General features: G+C 46.0%; 2 long non-coding RNA genes across 4 annotated transcripts; one reads left to right on the top strand and one right to left on the bottom strand.

The window, feature by feature from the left end:
• Window positions 1-1,661: 1,661 nt before the first annotated feature.
• Window positions 1,662-10,280, bottom strand: LOC135397075 (uncharacterized). Of its 3 annotated transcripts, none has more exons than XR_010423580.1 (6): window positions 9,991-10,280; window positions 6,643-6,711; window positions 6,118-6,179; window positions 4,837-5,016; window positions 4,600-4,725; window positions 1,662-2,970 (listed from the first exon to the last, which is right to left on the bottom strand). It is a non-coding gene; the product is annotated as an uncharacterized LOC135397075 (long non-coding RNA). The 3 variants fall into 3 exon arrangements; XR_010423579.1 differs by having other exon boundaries at window positions 4,891-5,016; window positions 9,991-10,277; XR_010423578.1 differs by lacking the exon at window positions 4,837-5,016 and having other exon boundaries at window positions 9,991-10,272.
• LOC135397076 (uncharacterized) lies at window positions 10,253-16,680 on the top strand. Its single transcript, XR_010423581.1, has 3 exons — window positions 10,253-10,476; window positions 16,309-16,399; window positions 16,578-16,680. It is a non-coding gene; the product is annotated as an uncharacterized LOC135397076 (long non-coding RNA).
• Window positions 16,681-25,597: the final 8,917 nt, after the last annotated feature.

Here is a 25,597-nt window from a genome sequence, read left to right as displayed (position 1 = left end):
TTTTCCATTTCGGAGCCACCTCGCATCACACTTCATTTGTCTTCTCTTTTCCTTTTTCTCCTTTTAACGACCTTTTGACCGCCTCTGCGGTCATGCTGTAGTTACTTACTCTCAAAACAAGAAGGCCAGCTATCTTTGAAGAATATAAACGTGGCACAGCGTAGTCTGCCACTGAAAAGAAGCATGCGTGAATATGACCACATTGAGTTTCTACACGCGAAAGAAACAACGAAAATCGGGACGGGACAAAGAAGAACTGTACAGGAGGCCGAGGTATTCGAGAGGTGGAAAGCAGGCAGCCGCAGCACCTTAGCTACCCTGAATGATTTCCCAATTATAAGAAGAATATTCGTTAAAGATAATACCGGCATTCCTTCCAGCGTCCCAGTTGAGCGGCTTTTCAGCGTGGGCCGGGATATTTTTTGCAATTAAAAGAGGCAAACTCAGTGATGCGAACTTCGAGCAGCAGCTGCTCCTTAAGTGCAATATGTACAGATCAGGGTTGCGGAATGGGGCCACCAATTCCATTCCAACTCCATTCCGAAGAATGGATATTTGTGATAATTCCATTCCTTTCTATTCCTCAGAATGAAAAAGTATGTCCAATTCCCATTCCTGGAATGGGCTTGGCGACCCCATTCCATTCCGTTAATTCCATCAATAAAAGAAAAGGGACCGGTAACCGTACTGACTAGCCTAGCAGCCACTGGGACGCCCAGACCATTCCATTCCAATTCCATTCCTGCGAAAAACTGCCTACTTCCATTCCAATTCCATTCCGGGCTCTGATAAATCTGGAATAATTCCGGAATTATTTCAACTCCGGAGTGACAACTCCGCAACCCTAGTACAGATAATATGTATGATAAAAGGTATTCTGCGATAAAAGCTGATACGTCACCTTCATTACTAAATTTTCTGAAAGTAACTAATTTGTAACTGTAACTTATCTAGTTACTGTTTTCGCGATGTAACTGTAGCTATAACTTCACTACTTTTTGGCTGGGGTAATTGTAGCTATAACTAGTTATTTTTCAAAGTAACTTTTCCCAAGACTGGGTTCGAGTCTCGTTGCCGACACTTCGCTTACTCTTTACCGACTGCCTTACTCTCTATCTTGAGCTGCTTGCGTGTTGACGAGGGCTGGGTTTGTGTATTATTTTCTAGCCTTATCCATCTGCGTAACTGTCATGTAACTTATGGTTCGCCGTTAATTTGATGAAGGCATTTCACAGTTCATTTTCTTTACTACGCAGGCAGGACGTCTCTTGGCCTCACCGTAATACCGTCATCTTCGTCGCTACGTTGGTGGACACTTTTAAGTTTTGTATTCTGCGGTGGCCATGCAATTCTTATTGCAGTGTATTATAGGTGATCCAAATAAATAATATGCCTGTTATTTTGCCTGTTGTGTTTCTGTTGCCCTCGGCATAACACCCTTACTAAAGGGTGTTGTTTTGCCTGGGGGTGTAGACATACACCAAAAAGGGAGTCAGAGTACCATCAAATTACACCCAAAAAGGAGTTATATTTTTTAGAGTAAGTCATCTAGGCAGAAACACTCTAGAGGGGAAACTTGCCTCATGTTGACCGCGGCATCAAATGAACCGGTGTTACGTTCGCCACGTTGTGCGATTATGGTATTCAAGAATATTCTGAACGTGAGTTGACAAGGTTTATTGTGATAGTTGCCAGCGCGTGCCCGTGAGCAGCGTAACGGCCCCCGTCGTCGTTGCTACGGTGGATCCCCCGTATGGACAGATGAGGAATCATGCAGCTCATCAGGAGTTGAGGCGCGCGTAGTAGGCGCAGAGGGTAATGAAGATTGCGAATGGTTACAGTGCAGCTGGAGCACTGGATCGTCAGCATTGTACGTCGCCTTCAGCCTGTCTATGGATAGGGCTTCACGACGACCGCTGATGACGACAACATGAGGCGTTGTCAATGCGCTGGAGAATTTGGAAAGGGCCATCATATAGCGTAGGCCAAGTGGCCTACGGGTGGCATTGCGACGGACGTAGTCATGCGTGTAGGTTGTCAGGTCCTGGCTTACGAAAACTCTGACATCGGCACAGGGATGCTGTGGTGTCTGTCGCAGCGGTCTCATTGTGTAGCCTCCGAATACACTGCTGTGGGTCTGGAACGCCTGCATTGAATGCAGGAGTAGCAACCTGTAAGAACTGTCCAGGCAACTGGAGCTAGGTGCCGGAAACCAGTTTCATACAGAGGAGCAGCGTGGGTAAGTTTTTAGGGCAGAACGAATGCCAAGGAGCGCAACAGGAATGACTACTGTTTTCAGTTGGCGACGGAACCGTTCAACTAAGCCGCTGGCTGAAGTGTGGAAAGCCGTAATGCGGATCCGTGTCGTGCCAAGTATATTCATCAGGTCAGGAAATAGTCGAAATTCGAACTGACGTCCGCGATCCGTTGTTATGGTGGACGGTACGTCGAAACGGGCGATCCATCCGGCGACGAGAGCTTGGGCAACGGTGGAGGCAGTGATGTCGCCTATCGGGATCCCTTCTGGCCAGTCTGTAAATCTGTCAGCACACGTGAGGAAGTAGGTGGATCCGTTGGATGGTGGTAACGGACCCACGACGGGACGGAAGCGGGATGGCGAACACAGGGCTGATGGTATTCCGGCGAACTTTGCTTCGCTGGTAGTGTATATGCATGACTGAGGCCAGGTACGAATGCCGGTGTTTATCTTGGGCCAGACAAATCTTGTGGTAACGGACTTCTGACTAACGTGAACACCAGCGTGAGAGAGCCAGTGGATAGCGTCGAAAACTTGACGACGGAAGCTCAGTGGGGCGTGCGGTCGATGTGTACGGTCCAACATGATGAGCGCTATTCCTATAGCTCATGGCGTTTCTGCTGGTGTTCTGCCATGGCGACGCAATCGATCCTCAACCAGGGACATGTAACGCCGTGGTGTGAGATCGCGACAGAGCGATATTGTTCTTGCCCCTAAGAGAAACAAAGGGGACGTGTTTATTAGCAGATCAAACAAAAAAGCGGAAGAAAAAGAGATGAAACAAAAATGAATTGCATGTTCACATTCACTTTCGGTTTCACGGTGAGAAAGGTATCAGCTACTGCACCCCAGCGGCGTCACTCGTCTTTCATAGCCTCCCGTTCTCGTATTTTATCATTACACTACTTCAAAAAATGCACGATCACTGAGGTGTTTGCTTTAAGTGCTCTGTCGTAGAATAATTCACTCTGGTAGAACCACCATATATAACATATTATTTTTATTTCCCTTTTTTTTTTGCACTGAGATCCGGTCTGACTGTCTCTGCGCGCATTTCGGTCTAAGGTCATATCAGGTATGGCGTCGTGTCAATTCAAACATCAACATAACGTTGTACTTTCTAAAGAAGCGGTTCGCTTAATTTGCGTCGCGCTCGATACTAAAAGACCCTGTGAAAAAAAATTCTTTCCCCGAAACAGTACCGCAAGCGATACTGCCCCGACGACCTTGATATCGGGCGCACCGTTCAAAGACACGGCCCACCCGGGGGCGGAGCGCGTTATCAAGGGGCCCCTCTCTGGTATATGAGGGACCAGCTCCCAGTTGCCCCCCTCCACCGCTTACGCGGATTTGAAGGGAGACCAGGACAAAGGATGGACCAAAAAGTGGACAGATAATAGATGGATACTAGCGGCATCGTCAAGTGGATAAAAGGAAACGATCGATAGAAAATGAACGCTAGGGAATGGTTGGTAGAGAAAAGTGTTCAGAAATGATCGTCGGAAAACAAGCGGTAGGAAACTATCGATAGAAAACGAACGCTAGGAAACGGTGGATAGCGAAAAGTGTTGAGAAATGATCTATGGAAACCAAGCGGTATAGGAAACGATCAATAGAAAATTAATGCTATAGGAAATCGTAGACAGCAAGAAGAGCTGAGAAATCTTGGATGGAAAACAAGCAGTAGGATATGATCGATAAAAAATGAACGTTACGAAAGTGTCGGTTGAAACTATCAAGGAAATGATCGATAGAAAATAAACGCTGGGAAATAATCAACAGACCATAACCGCTAGGACTGATCGATAGAAAACAAGCAGTAAGAAATGATAAATGCAAAGTGCGCTAAGAAGCGATCCATAGGAGATAAGCGTTAGAAAATGGGGGGGGGGGTCATTATTATAGTTACGTCATTACATCTTAACATATCATTACCGACATGTGTCTAAAGCTGAAATCCGAAGGGCACACCCTGTAGGAGGTACACAGGTGAAAAAATTAGGGGGTGTCAATGAACATTTGGGGAGGTGTTAGGGGGGTGTACGGGGGTCTGGATAAATCACGGAGAACTTTGTATCCCCTTGGAAAATCTTCCGTTCTTCGGCGGTGGGGAAAGGGGATGTTTCCAGGGTAATTGCTCCCGGGTTGCGTATGCATGTGCAAACTCAATATATTTGTCATGATGTGGCAAATATATTGCCGGTTGTGAACCAGCCGGCTTATGTGCAGGCCACACATCTGCCGCGTCGAGTGATCCATTCTTATTGCTGAATATCATCTCATTTATTGCTGAAACCATCGACAATGTCGACACTTGTCCTTTGAAGTTGCTCTATACTTACCTCCAAATCTTTCGATATATCAGCCGTATTGCGCATCAGATCTGCGTTGCATCCACAGCGGCGAGCGACAGACATGGTTCGGTTCGCTGCCAAGTTCGTCGTAGCCTTATTGGCATATCTGCAGTTCTGTAAGTGGACGCTCGGTTACTGTCGCGCCACTTTCTATCATTTATTTCTTCAAATCCTTCCACATACTTTATTTATTTATTTCATTTGAAAGACATTACATGTACTCACACCCATTCACATCTTGCGTGCTGTATACCATGCCCTCATTCATTCTCATCTTACCTACGCCCTCGAGGTATACGGGCTCACATATTCCAGTAACTTGCATCCGTTGCTTATAGCACAGAAACGGGCACTTCGGTTAATCTTCTCGCTGGGGCCTCGTGACTCTGTTTCTTTTGCCTTCTCCTACATGCGGATACTCAACATCTATAAACTTCTCAGATGTAAAGTAGCAAGCGTCATGCACAACTTATTCTACTCACCCTCTAATAGGCACCAAATCCCCGTACAGAACTACAACACCCCTTACCCACTTAGGCATACAAAGTACACTCTACAATACCCTACTAGTCGTACCAACTACGGCTTCTTCTCTATTTTTTCCTTCGGTAGTCAACTGTGGAACGAGCTGCCACTTCAATTTCGCTCCACTTCAAACCCCGGGAAGTTCAAACACGCCGTTAGGAACCATTTTCTTCATATGACATAAACCGTGTTTTGTTTGACAGTTTGTTTCTCGGCTACAAATGCTTTGTTCCTGTTTGTTTGTTTGTTTTCTCACATGTATGAACTTTCTCTTATCATTTGATTTTTTGCACTTGAGATTTTGTGCATTTCATATTGTGTCACCTTGTTTATTTTCTTTTTGGGTACAAATAGCTTATTTTATAGGTATTAACTCTCTTTTGCTGAATGACGTATGTACTTACACTTTGCTTTCAGTTTTACTACTTTGTTATTACCACAATTACACGTATTTCCATTTTTCGTCTGCTGCTCAACCTCCACCTCCATCCTTTTTTTTTTTCTCAACAATCCTCACAAGACTCATGTAACATTGTTATATACCCATGTTTCTTCCTGGGCTGTTCGACAGGGCTTGCCCTCTCAGCCCAATTTTCTATGTACTTGTACCGTACCATTTCTAAGCAATAATAAATAATAAATAAAATATAAAGGTACAAAGAACAGGTACAGAAACAGAAGCGAGGGGCCCCGCCACCACATTTCGTTTTAAACAAGTATTTTCAACAGCGTGTTCATTTTATTTTAGTACAGTGTGACATTGTGCCAAAAAAAACGTCATTACTCTCATTGACAGCCTGTCAGAACTTCGCGGTCCCGGTGATCCGGCGGCGGCCATTTTTGTTGGGGCACATGTTTGATGCCGATTTGTATGCCGACATGTATGATGCCACGAAAATGACACTATATTAGCCCGTGTGACAGAGGTTACTGTCCTCATGCGCACTCTCGAAAATAACACGATATGGAACATCAACTTACCTAAGAAGATGATCCGATCTGCTCGTGTAGCATGAAGTGAAGTCGTTTAGGAGCGCGTCACACTGCAAGTGATCGAAGTGAAGGTGGACATTAGAAGCAACATAGATTTTCCACTTTTGATATCAGAACATGCACGTTGCACATGGACAGTCTTCAAACGCCTTCCGACAATCATTTCAGCTTGTGTTCCGTCCCATAAAGCTTTCCCACGCGTATAATTCTTAGATTTTCTTAACATTCATGTCGAATTACGTTGTACAACATCAAATGTTTCGCAAGAGCGCGTCACCCGCTAATCCGTCTCAGAATCCATCGTTTGTTTGTTTGTTTGTAAGGGGGAAAAACGAGGAGAAACGCAATGCACAATGTATATACACAATGTGCTATAGATACACTGGCTACTATATACCGGTATGTCAGAAGACCCAGGAAGCCAAACGGCGCGCATTTATAGCCATATCTGGCAACCAAGATATCAAAATGAGCGCTTTCCTCCGTGTTTCGTTCTGCGTGCTCTATACGTACCAACTTGCTCCCTGTTCGGGAAGAGTGATCAGGAGGACGTAAACTTGAATCATGCATGGCAGTGGATTTCTGTGAACATGTCAACCACAAGGTTTGTTACAACTGGAGGCATTTGAAGGATTGACAGTTTCATACATATTGTAATCGTGACCCTCGCTAAATACATTAATGGGAATAATGGGACGAGCGAAAGCGGGGACGGCGCCATTTATACGCGGACCGTCCCGCCGGTATGGCAACAGGGAGGAAGCCGTTTCCAAGACTCAAGCACCGAATAAGAGTTCGCGCTTGCCTTGCAATTTCCGGTCACTTCGCTCTGCCAACAGCACCTAGATACAGAAAGCCTGCGCGCTCGTCGACGTGACGTAACAATTAAGAGCGAGCCAATCAGGATCGTGTTTTGAACGGCCGTAGCCAATCACGAACGTGCTTTCAGCGGTCGTGGCCATGGAGAAGAACCATCGTCGTCTGCGAGTTGTGATTGAACGTCCTCGCGTACTAAATGGGAAAACTTGGAAATAAAGCGCAAAACGGCCCCGATCTTTCTCAAAACTGATTTTCTGAAAAGCGTCTTGCACTTTTTGTCTAAATATTTAGGTCTGCAGGTTCCAGGTGAGCTGCAATCATTTGCGAGTTGTTGAATTCGGAAAGGCAGAGTCTAGAGGTCCGTCGGGCGGACACGAGAGATCCGTCGGACGGACACAATTGTTTATACGTCGGGGTTTGTCGGCTCAACATGATGTCGTGTTAGATCAAGTTAGTTTAGGTTAGGTTAGTGTTACGTTAGTTTATTCTAGTCGGGTTAGTGCATGTTAGCTTCGTGCAGCTCTAGGTTAGGTTAGGTTAGGTTAGTTTAGGAAATAGTCCAGTTCCTCATACCACAGACGATCCGAGGGACCCCGCTGCGTAAAGCATGGGGTCCGTCGGTCCGAGGGACCCGACTGTGTATACATCGGAGTCCGTCGGGACACTCCGCTTTCAACATTATGTGTTGTTAGATCAAGTTAGTTTAGGTTCGTTTAGTTTATTCTAGTCAGGTTAGTGCAAGTTAGTGCAAGTTAGGTTAGGAAACAACGTCTAGTTCCCCATACCAAGGACCATCCGACGGACCCCGCTGCATAAAGAATCGGGTCCGCCCGACGGACCTCTAGACACAGTCATTCGGAAAACGGTGAATCGCAGTAGCAGACGAATTTTGACTATATATGTCCACGTAGCGAAGGAGGGAGAGGAGGCAGTGCGCAGACTTTCTCTATCTAGGTGGCGTTGGCTCTGCTCTCGTGGCCTCCTTGGCTGCTCTCGTGGCCACTCGCAGCAACAATAGATTTCCGAACTCTTGGAAACATAAACGGCTCTCTGATGCCTGTACCCTCTCACTTCTCTTCAAAATGGGCCAGTTAAGTGCCCGTACCTGTGACGTGGACACCTGACGGCGTGGTCTGACATCCACCGTCATCTCTTGTATTTCCCACAGCATATCCATCGTCCAAACAACCTCCGACGACTCTGTTACTGTGAAGTTACTGTGAGGACCTTTTTGGTCACTCCGTGATATTCAGAATATTGTATTAACATAATTAGACAAGTAGCTGCCTAGACCACACTTTGCTTTTAACTAACACGATAACAACGTAAGTGTTCTACGTGCAAACTATCGTTACAAGTACGACAAACTGCTAAAGACATGTACAATCTACCATTCGTACGTACGCATATAAGGCAATATTTCGACTGAAAAATTGTTTGATTATTTACACTATTTACATAGTCTGAATTCCTTGTTAGAAAACGAGATTCGTCATAGAAGCGCGCCCATACTTTACGGATATGTGCCGATTACATCACTGCCGCAGGAATTCCTGCTCCCCTAGCGAAAGGAGACGGTGCTCAAGGTAGTCACGGAGCAATAGACTCCGTGCTTGGCCCTTTTCTTTTTCTCCTTTTCCTTGTTTCTTTTTAATCAACACATCACGTCCACCTGTCTGCACTCTGCTGCTTCACCCTAGAGTGGCTACTATGAAGAATGGCGGACCCAGTGCGATGACGTGGACGACCGTTACTCTGGGGATTTTTAAAATAGCGGGCCCAATTCTAGCGTACCCAATGCGCATGGTCTATCGTGGACGGAGAGAAACGCAAGACGAGTGATCACAATGTGGGGACTTCCCGTGCTCTACAGGAAAGACTAACATATCGTGCTTGCACTGCCATCAAGTTGTATCAGCATTTTTTTTTATTTTATATGCGAAACGTATCAAGATGAATAGCATTGTTAAATTAAATTAATACTATACTTTCAGCTGATTTTTCCTCTTCGCATCTTCTCGCAGCCTGCCTCAGCGACATTAGTTAATTATGGGCGAGCCGGGGTTTGCATGCTATTAGGCAGTTTTAGAATATAGCACGTAGAGAAAGAAGTCGCCAAAGAAAAAAAAAAGTAGCGTCTTCGCCATTGCGCGTGCACCCAACATGAGCCGCGCTTTTGAGCGTGCTTTGAATGCAACGCTTTGCGTACGAGCAGCAGTTGCCTTTCTGCCTTTCAAAATGGAAAACCTCCCCACTTCATCGCCAACATATGATTGTTGTTTTTGTTTCTATATTCGAAACTTCATCTTTAAAATTCACGGGGGACTAAAACAGTGGACGTCGCTCTTCCTTGGAGGAAACTATTGTTGAATTCCAATGGCAGAGTCGGAGCAAGTGGCACACTCCGCAGTGGAGCGGCTTGGTCTGGCCTAGAGCAAGTGATCCGAATCTGCGACTGGAACACTTGCGCCCAACTTGGAGTTTAGCCCTGGCCAATATCCCTTGGTGGATGGCGGCCAGAGACGAAGGAAGAAGAAGAAGAAGATGCTTGTACTCATGTTCCGATACAACGCCATCTTTTGCAACATCAAGGTCCTCTTAATCTCCTAACGTTGCCCTGGTGATGTCTGGCTTATTGCTTTCTTCAAGAAACAAAATTGCTAACGTACGACGCGAAATACAAATCACGGCGAAGACGCGTGGGGAAGCGGCCATGTTGCCGAAGCAGAGACAGGAAATAGGTAGCACGAACGACAAGTGACACGTCATGTAGAGTTCCGGTTGAATCTGCCTATTTTGGCGGAGCAGTCTGGGTTGCTCCCTGGAGCGACCCTGACGCGAATGCCGCTCCGAAGCTCCCATTGGAAGACTCCAATCTGCCAATCGAACAGACTTGCTCTCGGCGGAGCAACAAAACTTGCTCTGGAAACGCTCCGAATCTGCCATTGGAATTCAACATATGCATTACGACTACTTGTCGTGTGGAAGGGTTTAAATAGGTAAAAAGATAGAAAGTAGCGTAACAATCGAACGTCCACTTACAGAACTCCAGATATGCCAAGAAGGCTACGAGGAACTTGACAGCTGACCGAACTACGGCTGTCGCTCTTCGTTGTGGACGCAACGCATGACTGATGCGCAACACGGTTTATATATCGAGCGATTTGGAGACACGTAGAGCAATCTCAAAGGGCAAGTGACAACACTGTTGATTTCTTCGGCAACCCCATTTTTTCCCTTTGAGCAATTCAGTCGATCGACCTTCAGCAAGAAATGACCAGACTAAGAATGTGATCCTGCGACGCGGCACACTGTGCACTGCTGCGGGTGAGCCGGCAGCTGTACATGAGTCACAGCGGCAGCTGTCCATCAGCCGGTTGGCTAAGAACCTGTCAAGCAGATATGCCCTTTCGTCGGCAGACAGAGCATGGACAGACGTTCTAAGCATGAATCAGGGAGATACGAAGGCAGAAAAATAGGCGATGTCAAGTTGCCGGTGATGAGTAGATGAAAGAGTGATATTAAAAGGTAGGAGCAACTTATCTATTTACACATGGTAACACGACTTTCTTGCACGAGTCTGCACTTCTTCAGGTTACCTGAAGAAGTGCAGCCTCGTCCACGAAAGTCTTGTTACCATGTGTACATGAATCAGGGAGAAGATGACCCATTAGTGCCCTAATGTGAGTGTCTGTATTGCATTGTTTTTTTTTAGTAGTGCCTTGTTTGACAATAGGCGCCGATAAGTGCCTAATCAGGTACTTTACTTGATGCTTAGTGTTAATTTCTTATAGTTTTTGCAAAAAGAAAAAGAGAAAGAAAGCAAGGTGCATACAGTCGATGACACGCTTCGCCGTGCTACATCACAGAATGCAAGTGTCTCCCCGTGTGGTGGAATGTGGATTCTTTTTCGCCTGCATTCCTTGCACCCGGTGCAAGATTGTGTCTGCCCTTGCAGCCGTGCTAAGTGGCGATCAGAGCTGTATATAAGTTACTCACAAGGTGTAATTAAGTACACTTACCTTACTTTAAAAGTAACAAGGTTACAGGAAGAGTTCGAAATGTACCTCAGTTGCAGTTACTCGAAAAATGTCTGTCATTGAGTTACTCCTCAATTACTTCCGGTTTCTTCAATTAGACCACGTGTAAAACCGGGGAATACAGTGTATCAAACGTAGTACTTGTGTTGTACTTGTCAGCCAAGCTGATAATGCTGATAAATTTCCGAACAGCAGGATATATATATATTTTTAATGTCCCCAGGCCAGACCGCCCTCGCTTTCGTTTTGATTTTTCTTACTTTCGGTACCCCCCCCCAATTTCCTGTCTCATGTTTTTTTTATACATCATTTCCAGAGTTTATTTTGTTATGCACTATTTCTATAGTTTTGTTTTATATTGGTCGTTTTCCAGCCCTTATTTTCTATGGATCTTTCCAGTTATTTATTTTGCATAGATAATTTCCTACCGCCTGTTTTTCGTTGATCAGTCGCTTCGTTCACTTTCTACAAACCTACTGAAAGTTTTCTATGGGCTATTTCGCATCGTATATTTTCTTGCAATCATTGCCTACCGATAATTTTCTTGTTCCTTTTTCTATAGGTAATTTCCTAGGGCTTGTTTTTCGTCGGGCATTCCCAGCGCTTGTCTTCTGTCGATAATTTCGTACCACTTATTTTCTTTTGATCAATCCTAGGGTAAAATTTAGGGTGTGGGACTTCGCTTCTCCTTTAGACATCTACTGCTGAGGACCACCGCAATATGCGCTTTGGAGGTAGCAGATATCAGAATGAAGAACGGTAGCAGAAATATGTTTGTAAGACAGTTTGCGAAAGGAAGTGTTTGGAAAAGATGTCTCCCTTCAGGCTTCCAGAACAACAACAACAGATATATTCTGATAATGAAGTGGGGAGGTTTTCCACTCTAGGAGTGGAACGCTACCCCATAGCTAGGGGGTCTAATATGAGTGGTGACAATGATGAGTGATGACGATGATAAGAGATGCCGATGAGAGATGACGGGGATGATCGGAGCGGCGATGGCGATCCTGATCGTGATCGTGATGCTGGGAATGTCCGAGAGCGCTGTTGGGGTCATAATGAGTCCTTTAGGCCTGTCGCCTCAAAAAAGCCAACTAGATGACGTAAGACCGCCCTGGAGTGGGCCGAGGTGTCCCAAGTGCCGAGGATGCTCGACAAGTTCAAGGGGCGGCAGCCAAGGGTGGCAAGCTGTGACTGCAGTGTACGCATCTCGTTGGTATAGGTCCGACAGCGGAGGAGTATGTGCTCTACGTTGGCAAGTACACCGCACTCGTTGCACATAGGGCTAGCCTAGCTCACAGCCTAGCTGGTAGCGATAGAACGGAGTGAAGGCCACATTCAGACGTATAGCGTGGATGAGCGACTTCAGAGGACGAGGAAGCTTTGCAGGCAGCCGGTATGACAGCGTGGATGTGGATGAGCGACTTCAGAGGACGAGGAAGCTTTGCAGGCAGCCGGTATGACAGCATTGGGTCTACACTTCCCAAAGAGGACCTAGTTGGAATGTCGTGTTGCCACTGTCGGGTAGACCAGGAATCGAACAATTGTCTGAGGAGAGATCTTCTGTCTCTTCTCGAGAGTATAATGGGCATAGAAGGCCGTTGTTGTTGTGCAGCGGCAGCGGCAGCGTCGTAGGCTTCCAGAAATATTTTGAAGTGGGCTACTATTCATGATTTTCTGTGTACATTGTGAAACGATAGGACGGAATGCATTTATGTACGTAACTGTCACCGAACTGTTGCGGAGAACGCGTAGAGTGAACTTACTTATTTGAACGGGCGTTGAAAAACGGGGTAGTTGGTAACTGTACATAATGATAAACTGCTGAGCAGCTGTTGGTTTGTGCACTTCCTCGTCCGTGTCCCTGGCTGTGTTCCGTTTATAATTATATCATTATAATTCTTTGAAGTCACGACCAGTGGATAGGGGATACTCTGCACAGGTGACAAAACCTGGACGAGTGTCCTCACCAAGGACGAACAAAGGACCTCGAACGCGACCAAGGGGGTAGATACTTGCACGCAGGAACATACGAAAGAGCACCTTGATTGTAGTTACTTGACAGGTACATCAATCTGATACGCTTACGTACCTCCCCAGCAGGTGCCCAGAAGCGTAGCAGACAAACTGACATTACATTCCATGATGTTACAATATCCCTCGCAGTGAATAACATCTTTTAGGAAAAAACGTAAAGGTCAGAAGCTAATTATACGTGCGCCTGTCGACATTCTATATACTTGTTGATGTCTGTGTTGTCTGTCGCATATGAGCATGCAGCTGCCGTCCACTGTTATGAAGACGCGCTCAGTGAACGAAATACCACTGGCATCCCTAACGCTAACATGCCGCATTTGCACCAGGTGTGTTTGCGAGATCGAGCAGCATACGATTAGAATAACCATCGATGTGGCTCATCAAAGTGGCGTCTTCTACCTCCATTTTAATTCACATAGGGTGCAAATATCTGAGAATTCAGGATCCCGAAACTCTTACAATCTATGCAGATAGACTAGTGGATGTAGTGGACCTGGATGAAGGTCTTCATGGGGGGGGGGGGGGATATGTTTATTAAGAAAAAAGAAAGGAAAGGTCAGCCAGACAGAGGTCGGCTTGCCATTTCAAAAATATGGAAAATGGGGGCCGAAAAGAAAAGGAACAGAAAAAGGAGGAAAGAAAAGGAGAAGAACAAAGGACAAAAGGGCTCCTTGAGATATTAAAGAAACTGTTTACAACTCATATGTTCGACCGTCCTTAGAATATTGTAGCGCGGTGTGGGATCCCACTGAAATAAATCTTCGGAAAAAACTAGAAAAACTACAAAACCAAGCGGCTAGATTTGTTTGTAATAATTACTCTCCTTAGGTTAGATCAGCATATCTGAGATCCATGCTGGGATGGCCTTCACTAGAATGCCGTAGGAGGCAATCTCGATTAAAACTTTTTTATCACATATATCACGGACATACAGGCATTCCTCGAGGGCATTATCTTTTCCCACCGAGTTACATTTCAGAACGTGTAGACCATGAGTATAAGGTTGAACCCTATCGTTTTCATATGTCCATTTTTAGAAATTCTTTTTTTCCTAAAACAGTTGAGGAATGGAATAGACTTCCACGAGATCTTGTTTCTTCCCCAAGTGCCACTTTTGGTGAAAAGTTATGCATGTACGTGTTAGAGTAATTGAACTTTTTGTGATTGTGTTGTTAAGTTGTCTCCTCTCCCCTACACAATGCCACTTAGGTGGAGCAGTAGGGTAGTGTAAATAAATAAATAAATAAATAAAATAAATAAATAAATAAAAGGGGAACAGGGACAGGTACAAAGCACGGGGCAAAGGGAGGTTGAATCGATGGGTGTTTGGCTAGATAGTAGCTACCCATGAATGGCGACAATCGCGCATTAGTGCAGCTGTGTTTTACGAGTCTACTATGTCAAAGTAAGCTTACTTTATATTTGTTAATTTTTCTTGGAAGATATGTATAAAATATAGGGTCTCTGGGTTTGCTGTCTTTGAGAAGAAAAATTTATTTAGGTAGGGAAGTGCACCGGGCATAACGTGACAGTGTTTCATTCGAAAAGGCATAAGCCGACCGTTAAAGGTGTTGTGACACTTTTATAGATGTGGTTCGTTATATCACGCACGCATTGCGCTATACACTCCAGGGTACTGACGAGAAAACAGAATTATGCTTCTGCGTGTCGTACTTAGCGGGATACAAACCCTTGAACACAGGCCTGTGTAAAGCGCAGATATAAGATTCCTCAAAGCTCCCATTGGTAGCCGTAAGCACGTGACCTGTACCGCTCTACCTCACTGGCGGTGCCGCGTGATGTCGCAGAGGGTGCATTGCGACATTCAGGGTTCCAAGTTTCTGCGCCTTCTGTTGCCCTCCTTCCTGTAAAACTTTGAATTAAAGCTCACATCGGTGCAGAGAACCGTCTGTTGCGTTTATCCGGGAAAACCTGGGACGTCGTGTCGCAACCACTTTAAGTAAATTTACGCTTGTGCCTGAGCACTCATTGCCCGACGTGTTGGAACATAAAATAAACTCACGACTTTGAAAAGCGAAATTTGTGGATGAAGCAAAATATATGGTCCAAGAATAGAGAGCACGAAGACGAAGAGCATCGTTTGTTCAGGCTTGACATGATGGGAACGTCAAGCAGAGGCCACGTTCGCTGCTACAGAACGGCAATGCCTTTGTCGCAAATTTCCAGTGCACCGTATGCGGATAATTGGCTTATCAAGATTGCATTCGAGATCATGAACTTCACTCAGTTTGCTTCCATTGCAAGGACGAATGGATATGGGACATTGTTCTAGGCTGCCGCATTTTGCCCAGAGGGTCCGGGCAAGTTGAGACGATTGTGTCTTTCTAGTGAATTGAAGTAACTCAGGGAAAAGGTGCTGGCTCCAGGAATCGAACCTGAGTCTTCCTATTTCCGGTCAGATATGGTAACCCCTACACAACGACAGCACAGTTGTTCGTGAGTTAGAATACCTCAAGGTCAGTTCCTATATTGGTGGCCTGCCTCGTCTATTCTCGTTGTTTATGAGTCTTTTCAATTTTACGACATTTATTTTTGTTTTGTATCAGACTTATAGCGGTGTTCAACCTATAGTAGCGACATCTCGGATATTGAAGGAGGAATTCATTTTATATAGTTATTACATTTAATCATGAAAAAAGAAGAAGCTTGTCAGACGTATGTATGACCAGAAAGATATCGCAACACTTTCAGCACAAAGATACTCAAACACTATGATTGTCATCTCGTGGTTAGGATGAGGAAGAAAAAGAGGCACCCGCGATGCCTTTCTTAAATTGAACGTTACTGTAGTGCTTTATATTTACAAGTCGGAAGCTAGAGTCCCCTATAGGAACGCCCATCTTTTCACAATAGAAGCGCGAACCCTACACCCATGCCTCACCCTACACTATGCGCGCCAGGGAATATTTCACCGCTAGTATATGATGCATGTCTCAAGTATGCGCCTTAAATAGTTGTATAGTGCTTCGGAAGGTCTGTCCCGTTAACTCCGATTACTGGCAGTGAGGTAACATTGGAAACAGTGAAAAATATATGTCAGTGTGAATGTTGGCTATTTATAATACAGCATAAGTGCAGTCAAGCTAGTAGATGAATTTCATATCCTTTTTTAACCCTAAATAGCAAGTGGTTCAAACAGTAACCTGAAAGGTAACTCATATTCCTGAATTATATAAAACTGCGCGACCGACGAATTGAGTACGCCTTTCGTTGCACACAACAGAACTGCATTATTTATTATCCTCATAAAATTCCTTTGTAGGACACCATGAACTTGGCACAGCGCCCTACTTCGAGAAGCCTACCAGCGGACCTGTGTACGGGCCTCTGCAAGGACAAAACAAATTACACAAGTATTAACTATGGATACTTTCATTCATGCCTTTGTTTAATAAATAAAGTTGTTGCTGTTTCTTAAGCACAGTGGATAGCTGTTACTCATACAGGCACTGTCAATGTAAAGTGGTGTCGTATCAAGTTTTCTGCATCACGCGGCCTCTTTTAACGTTCTTTTTGTTTGTTTGTTTTCAGGAGGAAGCCTTTGGGCAAGGTTGCTTGTTACTTGCAGCAAGCAACAATGGCGTAGGTGGCAACACGCTTGCAGCTTGATATTGAGATAAAGTGTTTAAAGGAACTGTAGATGAAATGTAACTACTCTGTTTCAAGGTATATATACCATCGTGCAGAACGTGACTGTGTGATCACACACACACACACACACGTCGTTACCTCTTCAGTTCATCACACTTATCGCAAAAATTAATTTTGAACACTTTTTAGAAACTGAAAGGTGGCGACCCTCAACGTTCGCAATCGGTCCTGGATTGGCGAACAGCCATCACGTGATACTGAACGTAAGTCATTTGAGCCAGGTTACCGCTACCATTAGACTTTTTTCGAGAACAACGGCAATTCTTGAGAGTTCGGTTTAAACTGTTAATGGGTTTTAACGTCCGAGTTCCGTGGCTGCGATGTGATCTGCGCCGTCTGTTGGACTTTCTCTCACTCCGCTTTTCTGTGTTAACTTTGCCCGCTGTATCGCTGCTGTTTGCAAAACGTCACATCCAAGGGATTAAAACGAATGCGTTCTTGTGTTCCCGAATGCACAAACCCTGCGTCTTAGCAATGAAATGCTTACTGCACTCGCGAGAAACGCAATATCTCCTCTCATGTATCGTCCAGTTGCTTGCGTTCTCAGTAGATGGTACGCGATTCGCCTCAGGGTTGGGGCGCTTCTGGAGTCCGCTAGCTTGCTTTGCGTAGCAATCTTTTAAATTCGATTGCTGAAAAATTCTTAATACATACGCAACTATTACGTATGATGAGGGAGGTGAAGTGTCCAAGTTAAGAGCTTTCAGAAAACTCACGGTTTCTGCACGTTTGCCATCTCGTCACTACTCGAATCATCCCTATCACCTTGGTGCGATAAAGGTACTATACATTTTTTGCGCAATAGGTACCTTGGGTCTTTGCTCTAGAACTTTCTGGTTTATATCACTGACGATGAAATGGCGTTCATACAGGCTAGCTGGTGGACGAACCTCATAATGGAGAGAGAGGGAGAGATACATGATAACGATGATATGGGGATGACTTCCGCTCATGATGGAGAAGCTTGAGTAACGGGCAAAAAACACGCGCTTCGTGTCGTGCTTTCTCTGTTTTCTGCCCAGACGAACACAATGATGTGGATTACTTTCGGGTATCACAACGCGTCAAACTGCGTTGGAAGCGCAACGGTCGAAATGCCCACGTCTGCATGATAATTAATTAAAAAATAACCACCAATTATTTCAACCCCTTTCAGCGCCAATATGCCTACTAGGAACAAGGCTTCAATATCTGTTTGAAATAAAAAAAATTGAAGAGGTCGACCGGACCAGCCTGCCTGATCCGGCGTGAAATCATCCTATAGCCGTATGCACGTTATAAAAGTTATGAAGAAAGAAAAGAAAGTTAGAGAGCTCTAAAGTTCCCACTTACTTGCACTTTACTTTATGCTCTCTTTCGCATTGGCGGATAGTTTCGTAACCATGTTTATCAAACTCCTTGCATGTCCCTGATTGCATGCACGTCTTACGGCCACCGTCAAAGAACCACAGTCTTCGTGCACCAATACTTTTCGGCCCGCAAGGATTCTGAGCCAGGTCGCATCTCGGTTCCTCTGGAAGGAAACAAATGTCGAACTACCTCACATTACGTCATGTGCTGATGTGCGCACGTATAACAACAGAGCTGGCAATGCACCATTCCGAGACACTACGGGGGTATGCACCAGATGCCACCAGTAGCGTCGGATATAGTGGTGTATCTGTTCTGATGTAAACAGATTCTTTGCCCTTCTCTAATTACTCGTATGCGGACACCATAGTCGGCATTACAGTCCAGCACTATATACCATACTAACACTAGCACTTGTATAATTAACAGGTGTAACTGCAGAACGGACGAAATAGCACACCATGCTGTTCTCTTCTATAATCCAGCTATCCAAGATTATCTTTCGTGTTTTACTTGGCATTTAGCCTAAGCTATTTACATTAGGAGCAACACTGTGTTATACTTACTCGGTTCATCCCACGTTGCCACTGCCGTAGTCACGAAAAGGAGAACCAGGATAACCTTGCGCATCTTGACGTGCGATCCAGGCAGGAATACCCGATGCTATGTCCCGACGAATAGGGATTCGTCCGACATATATACTGCTAACGTTCGCCTTTACCCAGATATGAGTGATAAGTTTACTTGGCAACTTTCCCGGAAACTTTCCCAGGACACCGCATACACGGAACAATTTGATGGCTGCCATCGTATTTCCCCCAGGAGCATGCGCTAAGCACAAAACAACTCTTCCTTAAATGTGTTTAATTCCAAGATAATCACTCAACTGCTGGACATCCTTGTGTTTGCCTGTTACTGAACAAAAGGTCTGAAAGAAACTGACAATTAATTGTACGACGTCTCCGGAAACGCTTCCTCTTGTCCAACGTCTGATTTATTAAGCAATCACTACAGCAGGCCATTTTGTTCTGTGGTCCAGGATAAGTAATTACCTAGGGCTCTGCAGCTAATGGTTAGTCATAAATATGCCGCAATATTAATGTGGTCTAACATTTTACTTCCCCGACATCCAACGACGGCATCACAACTTGGGTAACATATTGCGCATGACATTTCTGTCGAAAATAGGGAAGCATCACAGTTTAATTAACAATATCAGTCAATTTCGGTTTGGCGTTATTTCGTGCAATAATTGCAACCTTTCACGTTGCTCAGCGCGACAAAAATGGGTACGTTAAGAGTGAATACATTAGTAGTTCTTTTTATGCCCAATTCCAACAGTAGTAACAAACACCGATGTTACGTTACCGTTGCAAAACAAGTCGGCGACATACGAAAGTAGATGAAAAGCTAAGTAACGCAATGCAAAGTACACACACTGTGGACTGCAAACTGGTATTTATTGAATGCAAATACCTTCTGTGACACCAGAGACTATTCAAGGACTCATATTGAGGGGTTGTACTGCGCAGACCGTAATGAATGCACGGAAGGAACATGTCTTTCTGCCCTGGAAGCGATTCATATATATTCGACAGGGGAGCGTCCTCAGCCCGCTTCTGTTTATTTATTTATTTATGGTTGTACCTCAAAGGCCCTGCGGGCGTTACATGAGGGAGGGAAGGCAAAAAAGAGGAAAAACACATCAACAAGACATTTACAGTGAGTACAATGAGAGCAAAGTGCTACAATATGAGAAATCACAAAAAATGAACCTCAACGTTTACAAACCTAGGTATTGAGAAAGTGTATTCTTGAAGGTTTCAAAATGTGTAATGGTGACCAGCGCCTGGGGAAGAGAGTTCCATTCGGTTATGGTCCATGGGAAAAACGAATACGACAAATGAAGGGATCTACACCGGAGTCGGGTGACTTTTAAGGTATGGTCGACTCTGGCGGAAATGTATGAGGCAGGTCGTATGAAGTTAGGGTGCAATTGGGGATTGTGGAAGAATTTGAAAAAGAGACAAAGACGGAAATATCTTCGGCGTGTAGAGAGTTCCGGCAATTGGAGAGAGTGTTTAAGGGATGATACACTGGAAGGAAACGAATAAGTATTTGTGATGAATCGAGCGGCTCGGTTTTGTACGGATTCAAGAAGACTGGTTAAGTTGGCGTAGTGAGGATCCCAGACAGATGAGCAATATTCGAGCTTCGGCCTGACCAATGTAGTAAACGCCTGGAGTTTAACCGAACTAGGTGCTGACTTCAAGTTACGACGAAGGTACCCGAGACATCGGGTATATCGGGACATTAGTAATAGCGTTAATATGGTGCGACCAAGAGAGGTTGCTAGTGACGTGTACGCCGAGATATTTATACGAGAAAAGTTTACTAACTGCTTTACTGCTTAATGTCATCCCGGCGTACCTTCCTTCTCTTCTGCCCCAGCATACTCATGTCATGATCTATGCTGATGACATTTGCATATGGACCTCTGCAGCGCGCCGTGATGCCATCCAACATCGTCTGCAACCAGCCTTAGACCATATTGTGGCGTATCTTACTGACCGTGGGTTGTCTGTCTCGCCGGCTAAGACACTAGCTATGGCATTCACGCGCCGCTCCTTCACCAAATACCCCGTACTGCTAGCTGGCTCTAGGCTGAACTACGTCTCGCATCATCGTTACCTAGGCATAACCATTGATAGGGGACTGAGTTCGTCGCGGCAGATCAACTCCCTCTCTGCTAGCGCCCGCATCTACTGTAATGTGCTCCGGCACCTCTGTGGATCCGCATGAGGCCCGTCCTCTGCAGACCTCCATCGTGTCCACTGCTCCCTGTTGCTTGGCGTTACGCGCTATAGCCTGCCTGTCCTTTATGGCATCCCCAACACTGACGAGCAGGAGTTGCTCAGTATGCAAGCCAGACGCCACCGTCTCTGTTTGGGAGTGCCAAAGACAACGGAAACCTTCTATGTCTTGGCGGAGGCACGCGAACCATCGATGCTTATTCTACGCGATCGCGTCGCCCTACACGCGTACACTGGCTGTCTTGCCCGCCACACGGCCCATTACCTCTGTGACACTGCGCTACATTATCTGCATATCACATATCTGCATTCGGTCAAGCTATTTGCCGTTTACGATGCAACATCCCCTCAACATCAACCTTGGCCCTGCCCCTGAGAAAGTGTCGGATGATGGCACATCTTGTGTATTAAAGACAGCCTAGCAATTCTACGTCTACCCACCCATACAGCGCCGCCTGCAGATCGCTTTAAATTGAAGGGACGAGCCCGTAATGGGCGCCTCTGCGGCTCAGGACGTCTTCTTCCTCTACAAAATAATGTACATACGTACCTCACGGACCTTGGGATGGACCTTTCACCCGAAAAGAGCGTCGAGCTTCCTTTCACGCGCAAAGCATTGACCAATTTACCTCTTTAGGTTGGTGCCAAGAAGTTTAAGCCGGTACGCTTCCACCGTTTCCTTGGCGCGGTAATCGACTCGGACTTGCGCTGGACTCGCCACATTAAAAACCTTGAAACTAAAGTGCAGCGATGGCTCCCCGCAATTCAACATCTTTCTGGCTCAGGATGGGGCTGTGATCAGCGTTCCCTGCTGGCAGTTCACGCTGCGTTCGTGAGGGCGACTGTGCTTTACAGCCTTCCTATCCTGCAGAGGATATCAACAACATCATTAAATACCCTTCGGTCCCTTTTTCCTCGAAACCTTCGTCGTTGCCTCGGAGTTCTAAGAATGGGAGAAATACGGCAAGTCCTGGCTGAAGCTGGTGAACTCCCGATTGAGGTTCTATGTGAACGTGTAACGGCTCGGCACTTCCTACGTTTGCGTGCTCACATTCCCCGTCACCCGCTTCTGAGGAAAATTCGATACGGCCCTGAAAGCGACTTCTATCGAGTATCGCAGAGGACACGACAGACTCTCACTGGCTTATAGCTAAGCTAAGCTAACATAGCTAAGGACATTATACCGCCGGACGCCTCCTGGTCTCTGCCGGTACCGCCGACTTTCATAAGCCTTCCGAACCTTCTGGAAAGAAGAGATCACAGGACCCCTCTCAAGTCCTCCGAGCCCATTTTCATGCTCTGGTAGAAGAGAATTTTTCTACTTTTACAGCTGCATATGCAGATGGCGCATCCCGAAACAACAAGTCCGCCTCAGCATTCGTTATACCATCCGAAGGCGTAGTGCAAGGACGACGCCTTTCACATTCATCCTGCTCAACAGCTGCGAAACTCTATGCCATCCTTTTCTTTCTACAACACATCGCTTATTGTACCTCGCGGGAATGGGCAGTATTCACGGTCTCCAAATCTGCCCTTCAAGCTATGGAAAATTCCAGCATACGAGGCCCATCCGTACCCCTAGTCACATATGTGTTAATGGCTTACCACACTGTCTACGCAGCAGCCCACAGGCTAGTTATCCGTGGGATCCAGCCCATTGTGGTATCGTGGGGAATGAGCAGGCCGACCGCGCCGCAGAAGCAGCACTCTCGTATCGAAAATGGACCAATATTGTTCTGCTGAGAGGAGACGCACGTTCCATTCTACGACGCCTCGTGACACGCTTCCCGCCAATGGACAACCGACATTCTCCCCCCATCTATGTTGAGCAGAGTTGATCCAACGCTCGCTTTCCGCATGCCACGAAACACCTCTCGTCAAGATGCTGCATTAATCCACCGAATGCGACTCGACGTGGCCGTCACAGCTCATTGGCGTTACCGCTTGAGACAAGTTGGCTCTCCCACCTGATGCCACTGTGGTGCTCTAGAGGATCTGGAGCGCGTTCTTCATTGCCCCACTACTAACCTTCCCGAACCGCACTCTCCGAATCTCTTAGTCAGCTGAACTCTCGCCCCTTCTCCCTATCGAAATTGCTTGGTCCCTGGCCGAATCCAGCCCAGCAACGATCTGCGCTCAAAGCCCTTTTGACATTTCTGGACATCATCGGACTTCGATCGTTATTGTGAAGGGGCTCATTATCTCATTCCCCACATCCCCACCAGCAATGGGGTAGAGTATGGCCTCCTGCGATGAACCTCACCACTCTCCATCTCAAAGTTGTTGCTGTTGCCTTTTTTTTTTTTTGTAAAATGGCGAAGAATAAACCTCTCAAAATTCCTATATTAGATTAGACTAGATTGGAATCGGAGAAGAACAATATAGAGATGGTGGCTCCTTATAAACACAGGAGGCGGCTACTCCAAAACACGGAAAAACAATAGATAGAGGAGAAGAAGAAGAAGAAAATCATATACCTTTCATTTCGTGGCAGTCATTTAGTCAAAAACTTTATTGGGAAACTTGTCAATGTGGAACATGGCAAAAATGAGACCGCTTTATTGGTTATTATTATTGTTAGCATGTTAATCTCCACAATGTGCGTGACGACGCCCACTTCTGTGTGGCCAACAACGGCGAGCCTATCCTGCCATCACCCCCCCCCCCCCCTCCGCAATGTGCGATTTAAGCGTCAACTGTCACCACGCAGCTGTTTATATGTTTAGGCAAAATGCAATTTAGACTGAGTTACCATGTATTTATCACCGCACTTTTATATAGTGAACTCTGTCTCTATAGTTTTTAAGATATATATGAAAAACGTAGGGGATATATATATGTTTATCAAAAGAGAAGGAGAAAACTAAAGTTACAAGAAACCAGGACACTGGACAATCATCACACACATTTACTCCGGGTTCCACGATGACATACGGTATTATACGAGCTACTGCACCCTGGGAGAGTCTCTCGTAGCCTCCACTTTAAGTAGATTTACGCTTGTGCCTGAGCACTCATTGACCGGCGTGTTGGGACATAGAAGAAACACACAGACTTTGAAAAGCGAAATTTGTGGATGAAGCAAAATAAATGATCCAAGAATAGAGAGCAAGAAGACGAAGAGCATGGAGTTGGAGTTGGACGGACTCAAAATAATACGGAGAGGTTGAACTTGTCACCTGACAAGTTCTGCTACTCCGAGAAAAAGTTACGAAAAACAACAACAAGGAAACTGAGATGACTAGGCTAGGCTGTACGGCGCACTGTTCACGGGCACATGGCCGTCAGAGGATCGCGCCACACAGGAACCAGGGCGTCACGTACAGATGAATTAGTACTGAGCATCAAGAGAACAACTTGAGATGAAGCCTACGAGAGCCTTGAATGCGGCGTCTCTGGTTGGCGTCCCACGTCCCCAAGACCTTCTCTATGGATAAAGCTCTGTTGTCCAGACGAGTTAGTGCGGCCCGCAATGTCTCGCGTTGGGACTGATGTCTTCTGCACTCGATAAAAATATGTTCAGTATTTTCTTCCATCCCACACACTGGGCAATCCGTGGAATCCGCCTTGCCCACTATATGCAGGAAATGCCGGCCGCACGGGACGTTCAGGCGTGCACGATGTAGAAATGTAGATGGGTAGAAATCCAGCGAACCGGCAGAATGTAGGAAGGAGTTGCCTCAGGACAGAAGCCGCCGCTTCTGTCCTGAGGCAGCTCCTTCCTACGATGTAGAAATGTTTCGACACTTCTGGCAGTCGAGGGAGGGATGCTGAATTTTAGTTCCGAGTCTATCCTTCTGAGAAGAGATGACCCACCGTCACCTTGTAGCCATTTGCGTTTGCACATGTCGTCTGTGATGGACCTTAGTAGAAGTTTGATGTCCGACCCTGTATACATCACGACGTGTTTGGTGGAAGCCAGGTGTGCAATTCCAGCTAGCTCGTCTGCAGTTTCGTTACCGCGGATGCCAATGTGCCCCGGCATCCATTGGAAGATAACGTCATGTCTCAGGTCCGTACATCTCTTGTATTCCGTTAGGATCTCCTTCACCGTTGAAGCTGTCCAACTGTTCCCCAAGAAAGCCAACATGGCCTCCAGACCAGCTTTTGAGTCGCCGTAGACAATCCAGAGCGCAGGTTGCGCGTGCGTGGCTATGTATCTCATGGCAAGGTATATAGCTACCAGTTCCGCTGTCGTGGAAGAGGTCCTATGGGACAACCGCACTATGCCCTCCTTGGAGTGCTGCGGTACCACGTATGCCGCTGCAGATCCGGATTTCGTCGTGGAGCCATCGGTGAACATAGCAATTCTTGGTTGGTTGTTCTCCAACATGGACAGGCAGTATTGTTTCAGGGCCGAAGGAGGCAGATTTGACTTTTGATGATGGACACCTGGCACCGTGGTGTAGATGCCAGGACAGCCAAGTGACCATGGAGGATGTAAGATCGTACACGGAGAAGGCCTCTTAGGCAGTCTTGCGGTATGGAGAAACGGCCTCGGAGAAAGAAGAGTTTCTACGGTGCACTTTCCGTACCAGAGGATGTCTGTCGTGTTGCGTGCGCAGTCGGATGTAGTGCCGCAGAGTCTCTTGCGTCCTCAATACATCCACCGGTGGTTCTCTGGCCTCCACTGTAGACAGTGTGTTGGAAGAAGCAACGGGTACACCTAGGCAGACTTTGAGACTTCTACCAGCACGCTCTGGAGCGTCTTCTCCGAGGTCTCGCTAATGCCATGCA

Source organism: Ornithodoros turicata, chromosome 6 (genome assembly GCF_037126465.1).
Source record: "Ornithodoros turicata isolate Travis chromosome 6, ASM3712646v1, whole genome shotgun sequence".
Lineage (NCBI taxonomy): Eukaryota > Metazoa > Arthropoda > Arachnida > Ixodida > Argasidae > Ornithodoros > Ornithodoros turicata.
This window is presented reverse-complemented; position numbering and strand designations above follow the sequence as displayed.